Source organism: Pinus tabuliformis, chromosome 7, assembly GCF_031772625.1.
Source record: "Pinus tabuliformis cultivar Carrire ecotype Pingquan chromosome 7, CPIR1, whole genome shotgun sequence".
Lineage (NCBI taxonomy): Eukaryota > Viridiplantae > Streptophyta > Pinopsida > Pinales > Pinaceae > Pinus > Pinus tabuliformis.
The window spans coordinates 1,747,567,146-1,747,579,509 of record NC_142293.1 but is presented as its reverse complement, the minus strand read 5'-3'; positions in this window follow the sequence as shown (position 1 = coordinate 1,747,579,509).

The following is a 12,364-nucleotide window of genomic DNA, read 5'->3' as shown; positions in this document are numbered from 1 at the left end:
GAGCGACGTTCTTTCTTGAATTAAACGAAAACAAACCAAAACACTACAAAATTGTATGGTGCATCAAATGTTTCAGGAAATCGCCAGCTGTAACGGTATAATAATATAATTGTTATTTTGCAGGCAGGGAGGGATTTCAAAAACCTGGCAACGCAAAATCCGAGTTTGACACTGCTCCTCAGCAATGGATTTTTGCACCGATGTACATAAACTGATAGAAAATGCTGAAAACTCAAACGTATGGCACGGGTTAAGAATAGGCAAAACAAAACGCAGAATCGCTCGGGGTTGGTGTTAGTTTTATGTTGCGTGTGGGGATGAGAGACAAAAGATGGCGGGCCGCTGGACTCTTTTTGGAGAATCATTAATGAAATTTTGGACACTATTTGGAGGATCATTAACGAAAATCTGTACACATTAAAGTTAAATAATGGGCTAGCACATTGATATGATATGATATGATTTGATTTTATTAAGTGTGCATTACCATGACGAAGTTAATTTATTGGCTGTTACCATGATATGATTTTATTTTATTAAAGTGTGCATTAACATGACCATGTCTCATAAACTCATTTCATATTTTGTTTCATGCATCCTAAATGCAAATATTTGGTACCAAAATAGAAAGTCTTAATGGCTGCCACTGAAGAAGATGAGCTGAAAATTCTAGCTCAAATTCGCAGCATCAGCATGGAAGAAGGAGAGATGAAAAACCGCCTGACTGAAGTATTCATGGACCAACTCAAGTGCAGAACTGCAAAGATTCAGGTAAGAAATCCTTGTTTATCGATGCTTCGACTGAAAGAAACACTAAGTCATATCAAAAGCATCAAGAAAAACCCGACAGAGGTAGATCCCTCACTTTGGGAGAAATTAGTCGTGAGATTCATAATCTCAAGTCAGAAATTTCTGCTATGAAATCCCAGATTGCAGAATTGAAAAAGGGAAAACAAGTAGTCAGTAAAGAAAAAGAAGAAGAAAAAGAAGAATAGCCAGAAGATCAACCATGGAATACTGCTCTATACAGCAGCAATCAAATTGAAGTTGCTGAACGATTCAAAGATCCAAATTTTGGGTTTAAAGAAATGAGGCTTATGACCATTTCATATCTGCAACATCATATTAAGGTCAATATCTGCATTAAAGGTGAAGTGTTTGAGCTAATTGCACTCCTTGATTCAGGAGCAGATATTAATATTCTTAATATAAAGACCATTCCAGCAAAACACTGGGTTGCTGCAGAAAGAAAAGTGGTGGGCGTAGGCAAAAAAAAACTTAATTATGAAGTACCCAAAGCATCTTTATGCTTTGAACACCACTGTATTAACTTAAAGTTTGCAGTCGCAGACATTCCTGTGGATTGCTTCCTTGGAAATGTCTTCTTGGCAGCAGTAGAGCCTCATGGCTCTGTAAGATTGAAAAATGAGAAAGCTGGGTATTTCATTTTAGTTCCTACATCAAAGGGGACTAAAAAGAAATTGAACTACCATATATTTCAAACCAGAGAATATCCACTATGGTCCAGACTGTGCAAAATCTGGAGAAAGCTGAAGAAAGATTGTCAGATCTGAAGGATCTGAAATCTACTTTTAGAATTGAAGAACAACTCAAACAGCCTAAGGTCAAAAGAAGAATTGAGGATTTGAGAAAGGAAATTGAAGAAGAATGCTGCTCTCAGGAACCTAATGCATTTTGGCATAGGAAGCAGCATACAGTTCAGCTCCCTTACAAAGAAGGCTATGCTGGTAAGCCATGTAAGCGCAGAGCCATTCCAATGAATAAAGAATACAAAGATCTGTGTGAAAAAGAGATCCAACAGCTCCTTGACAGAAAACTTATCAGGAAATCTGACAGTCCCTGGAACTGTTATGGTTTCTATGTAAATAAGGGAGCTGAACAGATCAGAGGGATACCAAGATTGGTCATAAATTATAAGCCTCTGAGTTTAGTCTTAGGTGATGACACCTATCCTATACCTCACAAAGGTGACTTGATCAGGAGGATAGCAAGAGCCAAGATTTTCTCCAAATTCAACTTGAAGGCAAGATTTTGGCAGGTTGCCATATCAGAGAAAGATAAATTCAAAACTGCTTTCAGCATACGAGCTGGCCACTATGAGTGGAATGTAATGCCTTTTGGACTAAAGAATGTGCCATCAAAGTTTCAAAAGGTAATGGATAATATTTTTAAGCCTTATTTTGACTGGTTTATTGTGTATATAGATGATGTGCTCATATTTTCCAAGAATATTCAAGAGCACTTCAAACATGTAAATATCTTTAAGAATTTGGTTAAGCATAATGGTCTTGTGCTTAGCAAGAAAAAGATAGAGGTCCTTCAGACCACTGTCAAATTTTTGGGGCATACAATTTCTAATGGACAGATCTCATTACAGATGCATGCACTGGAGTTTGCAGATAAGTTTCCTGATGTCATAACAGAGAAAAACCAGTTGCAAAGGTTTCTAGGATGTCTCAATTATGTCAGTAACTTCTATCAAGACTGTGCAAGTGATAGAAGAGTTTTGAATAAAAGATTGAAGAAATATCCTCCAGAATGGACAGAAGTCTATACTAAAGCAGTGCAGAATATCAAGGCCAAGGTAAAAACACTACCAATTCTATATGTTGCAGATGATCTTGCATTTAAAATTGTAGAAAAAGATGCAAACAACATTGGATGGGGAGGCATTTTAAAGCAGGAAAATAAAGATAAAAACAATAAAGAAATTGAACAAATTGTTCAGTTTGCTTCAGGAGTGTGGAATCCAACAGAACAAAATTATTCCACAACAGAAAAAGAAGTGAAGGCAGCATGGAATTGTATTAGTAAGTTTGAAGTCGACCTTATCAATAAACCATTTTTATTAAGAACTGATGCATCAGCCTTACAGAAAGTCCTAACAAAGGATATCAAGAAGAAGGGAGAAGTGAAGTTTGCCAGATGACAAGCACTATTTGCTAATTTTGATTTCAAAGTTGAGCACATCAAAGGAGAAGATAATAATATTCCTCATTTCCTCAGCAAGGAGTATCTTGAGCAGCAAGATCATGTTATGATGATTATCACTAAGTGGGACCAAAATCAAAAGCAAGAGGTCCTACGCACTGTCCCAGACAATCAAGACTGGGAAGAGTACAAAAGAAAGTGGAAACCCACATGGCAGCTCAGAAATACAAAAGTACTCGACGCCAACTTGCAGCCACACACTGACATACAACACCTTGTGCCGGAACGGAAAGTATATCCAAAAGGCAGTAAGTGGATCCATGACATGATTTATGAAAAAGCACAACGAAACGTCGGCATTGCACAGATAGCTCTGGAACAAAATTTCCATGATATTGATGGCATATGGTGCCATGGAGGATGCAGTATTGGCATTTATGAAAGATATATCTGCATTTATAGGACAAGAGATCTTTGGAATGAACAAGGACATTGGCCAACTCAGCCTGCCGCTCGCTGGCCACAAAATGACCAAAAAATTATTTTTCCTGACACTGTTTATGATTTTGCAGGTTATAAAAAGCTTTGGTGGGACTTCCTTAATGTTGATGATAAAGTAGAAACTCATATCACAAATCTGAAATTCAGCACAGTCGAACGCTATCAGAGAAACCAGCAGTGTGAATGGCTCAGACAATGCTGGGGTGACTATGGTGTTAGCAAAACTGCAATGGACCCTATATACCATACTGAATACTATAGAAAGCATTATGACTTATGTTTTGAACAGAATAATGTAGAATGCTTTCATCCCATCTACAAAACTGTCAAAGAAATGACAGATCAAGAGTGGTCCCCATTCCATAATGTAAACTATTCACTCCAAGAATACATGAGAGAACATCTAGAGTGGTTAGTTTTAACTAAAATTAAACATCAGATTGTTCTGGGTAAACCGATGATCGTCCGCAGGATATACACAAAAGCCTGGGATGAATTATAGTATAAAAGAAATAGATTCCTTGAATTTACTTTATTCTGATGATTCACATGGGCTTTCCGTAAAAGCATCCATCTTGTACTCATGGTGTCCAATCACAAGGACCTAATTGTGGCCAGATTTCCTGTGGGCTTTGCTGTACTAAAGTCTCCACTGTGTAAATAATTCATGAAGCATCTTTTCTCGTGGACTTTGATAGATTAAAAGCTTCCACTTTGTTTTGTCGAAATCTTTTCCGTAGTATTGGCTTTTCCGGTCTGGAATATTGTGCGGATGTCGCTTTGGTGTTACCCGAAAGCAATTATTCCATCCACCTTTCGGTCAGTCCATTGATTGCCTACAATAATCTTTTTCCCCTCTCAAATCTATATATTGAGGGTAAGGCTCATTATTAAGGCATTGAGTGTTAGAGTATTGAGTCGGAGAGTATTGAGTCTTAGAGTGCCTTAAAGAGTCAGTCTGATCTGAGAAGCCTACGTATCAGTGTGCTTGGCACTGGTAAGAATCTAAAGTGGTCAGATCATTTAGAAGCCTTGAAGTCTGTATATGACTCGAGTCATATTCTGAGGCAGAGCCTATCTTTCTCCAGGTAGCCTTCGGTATTGCTTGTTCCTTGCAAATAACATAAAGTCCGATAAACGCGAAGATAGTCAATCTATGATAAAGAATATCTCTGTAATCTTGAGATCCATTCTACAATAATATGAGTACACCATTTTCTGCATAAGAATACCTTGCGCATTTATATTGTTTGCTATGGTAGTAGTTATCTTTGAGCTTTCATCTGAAGTTCACAGGAAATTCATCATAGGTTTGCCAAAGGAATGAAGGGACGCCAAGGCCGTTGTTAGGCGAGGAAGTTGTTGTTGAGGCCGTGAGAGAGAGAAAGTTCTGAGTAGGTTGGCGTTGAGTTTACCACTGGTTCACCAGGTGTTGGCTATCAAAGATAAGCGGAGAGACGCAACAAGTAGCAAGCTTGTGACAGAAGCCCCTGCCTTTTTCCTAGATTCTCACAGAGAATGGAACATAGATAGCATGAGCATTGGTCAAATCAAAAAACTCATAGACATGATGTATACTGAATATAAACTAATGTGTTTAAGGGGAAAAAGTGAGATTGATGCTTGCAGGACAATCATACAGTGCTTTACAGGCACACTTCTTAGGTGGTGGGAAACAGAGTCAAATCCAAAACTCATCGCAAAAATGGAAGAAGAAGCTCTAAAAGATGAGAATGGAGATGTAATACACAATCCAGATGGCTCCACTATCAGTAATATGATAGGAGCATTGACTTCAATGATCCTTGAACACTAGTGCGCAGAGAAAATTTTAGGGGCGAATGTTCGCCTTTTGGCGAAATTAAGGGGTTTTAAATTTTTAGTGGGCGAATATTTTGTATCATAGTACATTTTTACAAATCACCTCAAATAACCCACCTTATTTTAAGGGAGAGGGTAAAAAAGGTAAATTTAACCCTTGAAATTAGGAGCTACAACCTTCCATTCACCCATTTTCAAGAATAGGTTTTATTTAAGTGAATCCATTCGCCCATTTTCAAGAATAGATTTTATTTAAGTGAATCCTATGGGCCAAATACCATATTTATAAAAGAGGTATGGTAAATTAATAAAAATATAAATAAATGAGAAGTATGGTAAATAAATAAAACATTTTTTATATTTACTCCATAAGTCACCTTATATACATGCAAGGGTGTAAACAAATAAAAATATAAATAAAGTGGAGGTATGGTAAATAAATAAAAATATAAATAAACTAGATGTATGGTAAATAAATAAAACCTCTTTTTATATTTAGTCCATAACCCTCGTTCTATTTATGAAGGCTCAAGAAAGAGGTTTTATTTAAGTGAATCCTATGGGCCAAATACCATATTTGTAAAAGAGGTATGGTAAATTAATAAAAATTATAAATAAACGAGAGGTATGGTAAACAAATAAAACATTTTTTTATATTTACTCCATAGTCACCTTAATTTACGAACACTCAAAAAATGCGTTATATTTAGGTGAAACCTATGGGCAAAATACTATGGGACAAATACCATGGACTAGATTGTTATTAATATCATGCAAAAAAACATTATTAACCCTAATATTAGTATTAATAAAAATAAAAATGGCACATGGTATTGACCCATGGTATTCACCAAAATGGCACATGGTATTGACCCATGGTATTCACGTGGAATGTAGCCTATTTAAATGGGGGAATTAAACCAGCATAGATCCATCTTTACTCTGGATCTACTAACCCCCGAGAGCTATCAAATATTATGATATGCAAACTAGCATAGAGTGAAAAAATATTGCTATCAAATATTATGATATGCAAACTAGCATAGAGTGAAAAAATATTTGATCCCTCTCGGGGGATCAAGAGTAAAAATGGATGTTGTAATTTAATATATGTTAAACATTGTAGCTTGGTTAAAATAAAAAATAAAATAAAAATCAACTATTAATTTTATTAATTTTTATAAATTTTTATAAATTATTAATAGTAATTTTTAAGCTCCAGGTTTATGATAACCCATGGTAATACCAAGATCTTACAAGATTTTATAATTTAGTAAAATATTCGCCATGCCTAGTGAGAGATTCACCAAAAAATTATATATACATATTATATTATTGATAAAATCGCCTTCCATTTTTCCTATATACCATGGAGATTCGCCCATTTATTATACTTATAAATTTAGGGGGGGTTCTTAAAATTTTCCCTGCTAGTGCGGTAGTGAGACAGAAATTGCAAATAAGAATGACGTTATTCTTATGAACTTAAAATGTCATAAAATGTCTTAATTTGAAGACTTTCACAGAGACTGGATGCAACGGATTTTTGAGGTTAAGGATTCAAAGAACTTGCCATGGAACCAAGTTTACCTTGCACCGCTTCCATCCAGGTTCGTAGATTATGTCAGATTACAAGAAGTCTTTCAATTGCCATTTGAGTCTTATACATGGGAAGAAATATATGCTCATATTACAAATTCACTGGTAAGTCCTTGTACCAGCTCCAAAGTCAATAAATCTCTGGAAAAACTTTCTAAATTTCCAGACAAAAAGTCTATTTGCAGTAAATATGGACTTACAGCAGATGATCCTTTAGATCCTTTAGTAAAAAGGAGAAAGGCAAAGAAAAGAGCAAAGAGGGAATACAAAGAAAGGTTCTATAAGAATCCCAGGAGATATCCAAAGGATAGAAGAAAATATCCTAAGCAATCTAGAGGTCAAACCTCTAGAGGAAAGAAAGGATATTACAAATATGTTCCCCGAACACATTACTATAATCCCTCTGATATTCATCTGCACACCACAAAGCAAGATAAATGGAATAACCTTACATGTTGGCTATGTGGGAAAACTGGACATACTTCTTCCAAATGTCTCGAAGGTGAAGATTCACGAAGAAACAGAGGCAAGAAATCTCAAGCCTTTATTTGAAAAGGTAAACAGGTGAAACAAGAAGGAAGGGGACCAAGGAAATGCATGAAATGTGGTTCTTATACTCATGTGACAGAATGCTACCCCAATGTTGTGATCAGAGAAATAGCTCAGCAGCACCAGATTGAAGAATCATCATATGATTCTTTCAGTTCTTCTTCTGCAGAAGATATCCAGGCGCATATGGAATGCTCAGGTTCTGATTCTTCAGAATGTCTTTGTTCTGACTTAGAAGAATGTGCCAGTCAAGTTCACTATGATTTTGATTCAGAATTCCTTTGTGAATCCAACGAAGCAGAAGAAACTTTCAGGCCACCAAAAGAGAAAGTCCTAATGGCTGCCACTGAAGAAGATGACCTGAAAATTCTAGCTCAAATTCGCAGCATGGAAGAAGGAGAGATGAAGAACCGCCTGACTGAAGCATTCATGGACCAACTCAAGTCCAGAACTGCAAAAGATTCCGGTAAGAAATCCTTGTTTATTGATGCTTCGTTTGAAAGAAACACTAAGTCATATCAAAAGCATCAAGAAAAACCTAACAGAGTTAGATCCCTCACTCTGGGACAAATTAGTCGTGAGATTCATAATCTCAAGTTAGAAATTTCTTCTATGAAATCCCAGATTACAGAATTGAAAAAGGGAAAACAAGTGGCCAACAAAGAAAAAGAAGAAGAAAAAGAAGAACAGCTAGAAGATCAGCCATGGAATACCGCTCTATACAACAGCAATCAAATTGAAGTTGCTGAAGGATTCAAAGATCCAAATTTTGGGTTTAAAGAAATGAGGCTTATGACCATTTCATATCAGCAACATCATATTAAGGTCAATATCTACACTAAAGGTGAAGTGTTTGAGCTAATTTCACTCCCTGATTCAGGAGCAGATATTAATATTCTTAATATAAAGATCATTCCAGCAAAATATTGGGTTAATGCAGAAATAAAAGTGGTGGGCTTAGGAAACAAAAAGCTTAATTATGAAGTACCCAAAGCATCTTTATGCATGGAACACCACTGTATTAACTTAAAGTTTGTAGTCGCAGACATTGCTGTGGATTACATCCTTGGAAATGTCTTCTTGGCAGCAGTAGAGCCTCATTGCTCTGTAAGATTGAAAAATGGAAAAGCTGGGTATTTCATTTTAGTTCCTACATCAAAGGGGACTAAAAAGAAAATTGAACTACCATATATTTCAAACCAAAGAATATCCACTATGGTCCAGACTGTGCAAAATCTGGAGAAAGTTGAAGAAAGATTGTCAGATCTGAAGGATTTGAAATCTACTCTCAAAATTGAAGAACAACTCAAACAACCTCAGGTCAAAAGAAGAATTGAGGATTTGAGAAAGAAAATCGAAGAAGAATGCTGCTTTGAGGAACCTAACGCATTTTGGCATAGGAAGCAACATACAGTTGAGCTCCCTTACAAAGAAGGCTATGCTGGTAAGCCCTGTAAGAGCAAAGCCATTCCAATGAGTAAGGAATACAGAGATCTCTACGAAAAAGAGATCCAGCAGCTCCTTGACAGGAAACTTATCAGGAAATATGATAGTCCCTAGAATTGTTATGGTTTCTATGTAAATAAGAGAGCTTAACAGATAAGAGGGATACCGAGATTGGTCATAAATTATAAGCCCCTGAATTTAGTCTTGTCTGATGACACCTATCCTATACCTCACAAAGGTGACTTCATAAGGAGGATAGCAGGAGCCAAGATTTTCTCCAAATTTCGCTTAAAGGTAGGATTTTGGCAGGTTTCCATATCAGAGAAAGATAAATTCAAAACTGCTTTCAGCATACCAGCTGGCCACTACGAGTGGAACATAATGCCTTTTGGACTAAAGAATGCACCATCAAAGTTTCAAAAGGTAATGGATAATATTTTAAGCCTTATTTTGACTGGCTTATTGTGTATATAGATGATGTGCTGATATTTTCCAAGAATATTCAAGAGCACTTCAAACATGTAAATATCTTTAAGAATTTGGTTAAGCATAATGGTCTTGTGCTTAGCAAGAAAAAGATAGAGGTCCTTCAGACCACTGTCAAATTTTTGTGGCATACAATTTCCAATGGACAGATCTCATTATAAACGCATGCATTGGAGTTTGCAGATAAGTTTCCTGATGTCATAACAGACAAAATCCACTTGCAAAGGTTTCTAGGATGCCTTAATTATGTCAGTAACTTATATCAAGATTGTGCAAGTGATAGAAGAATTTTGAATAAAAGATTGAAGAAAAATCCTCCAGAATGGACAGAAGTCCATATTAAAGCAGTGCAGAATATCAAGGCCAAGGTAAAAACACTGCCAATTCTATATGTTGCAGATAATCTTGCATTTAAAATTGTAGAAACAAATGCAAGCATCATTGGATGGGGAGGCATTTTAAAGCAGAAAAATAAAGATAAAAAAAATAAAGAAATTGAACAAATTGTTCAGTTTGCTTCAGGAGTGTGGAATCCAGCAGAACAAAATTATTCCACAATAGAAAAAGAAGTGAAGGTAGCATGGAATTGTATCAGTAAGTTTGAAGTCTACCTTATCAATAAACCATTTTTATTAAGAACTGATGCATCAGCCTTACGGAAAGTCCTAACAAAGGATTCAAGAAGGCAGGAGAAGCAAAATTTGCCATATGGCAAGCACTATTTGCTAACTTTGATTTCAAAGTAGAGCACATCAAAGGGGAAGAGAATAATCTTCCTGATTTCCTCAGCAGGTAATATCTTGAGCAGCAAGATCATGTTATGATGATTATCATTGAGTGGGACCAAAATCAAATGCAAGAGGTCCTACGCACTATCCCAGACAATCAAGACTGGGAAGAGTACAAAAGAAAGTGGAAACCCATATGGCAGCTCAGAAATACAAAAGTACTCGACGCCAACTTGCAGCCACATACTGACATACAACAGCTTGTTCCAAAACGGAAAGTATATCCAAAAGGCAGTAAGTGGATCCATGACATGATTTATGAAAAAGCATGACAAAACGCCGACATTGCACAGATAGCTCTGGAACAAAATTTCCATGATATTGTTGGCGTATGGTGCCATGGAGGAGGAAGTACTGGCATATATGAAAGATATATCTGCAATTACAAGATAAGAGATCTTTGGAATGAACAAGGACATTGGTCAACTCAGCCTGCTGCTCGCTACAAAATGACCCAAAAATTATTTTTCCTGACACTGTGTATGATTTTGCAAGTTATAAAAAGCTTTGGTGGGACTTCCTTAATGTTGATGATAAAGTAGAAACTCATATCACAAAGTTGAAATTCAGCACAGTCGACCGCTATCAGAGAAACCAGCAGTGCGAATGGCTCAGACAATGGTGGGGTGACTATGGTGTTAGCGGAACTGCAATCGAAGCTATATACCATACTGAACACTGTAAAAAGCATTATGAATTATGTTTTGAATAGAATATTGTAGAATGCTTTCATCCCATCTACAAAACTGTCAAAGAAATGACAAATCAAGAGTGGTCCCCATTCCACAATGTAAACTATTCACTCCAAGAATACATGAGAGAACATCTAGAACGGTTAGTTTTAACTAAAATTAAACATTAGATTGTTCTGGGTAAAGCGATGATCGTCTGCAAGATATACACAAAATCCTGGGATGAATTATTTTATAAAAGAAATAGATTCCCTGAACTTACTTTATTCTGATGGTTCACATGGGCTTTCCATAAAAGCATCCATCTTGTACTCATGGTGTCCAGTCACAAGGACCTAATTGTGGCCAGATTTCCCGTGGGCTTTGCTGTACTAAAGCCTCCAATGTATAAACAATTCATGAAGCATCTTTTCTCGTGGGTTTTGTAGATTAAAAACATCCGCTTTGTTTTGTCGGAATCGTTTCTGTAGTATTGGATTTTCCGGACTGGAATATTGTGTGGATGTCGCTTTGGCATTACCCGAAAGCAATTATTCCATCCACCCTTCGGTCAGTCCACTGATTGCCTACAGTAATGTTTGTCCCCTATCAAATCTATATATTGAGGGTAAGGCTCATTGTTAAGGCATCGGGTGTTAGAGTATTGAGTCGGAGTGTTTGAGTCTTAGAGTGCCTTAGAGAGTCAATCTGGTCTGAGAAGCTTGCGTATCAGTGTGCTCGGCACTGGTAAGAATCTAAAGTGGCCGGATCATTTAGAAGTCTTGAAGTCTGTATATGAGTCAAGTCATATTCTGAGGCAGAGCCTATATTTCGCTAGGTAGTTTTTGGTATTGCTTGTTCCTTGCGAACAACATAAAGTACGATAAACACGAAGATAGTCAGTCTCTAATAAAGAATCTCTTTGTAATCTTGAGATCCATTTTGCAATAATATGAGTACACCATTTTCCGCATAAGAATAACTTGCGCGTTTATATTGTCTGCTGTGGTAGTAGTTATCTTTGAGCTTTCATCTGAATTTCACAGGAAATTCATCATAGGTTCACTAAAGGAATGAAGGGATGCCAAGGACGTTGTTAGGCGAGGAAGCCATTATTGAGGCCATGAGAGCGAGAAAGTTCTAAGTAGGTTCACGCTGAGTTTACCACTGGTTCACCAGGAGTTGGCTATCAAAGATAAGCGAAGAGACGCAGCAAGTAGCAAGCTTGTGACAGAAGCCCCTGCCTTTTTCCTAGATTCTCATAGAAGATGGAACATAGATAGCATGAGCGTTGGTCAAATCAGGTAGCTCATAGACATGATGTATACTGAATATAAACTAATGTGTTTAAGGGGAAAGAGTGAGATTGATGCTTGCAGGACAATCATACAGTGCTTTACAGGCACACATCTCAGGTGGTGGGAAACAGAGTCAAATCCAAAACTCATCGCAAAAATGGAAGAAGAAGTTCTAAAAGATGAGAATGGAGATGTAATACACAATCTAGATGGCTCCACTATCAGTAATATGATAGGAGCATTGACTTCAATG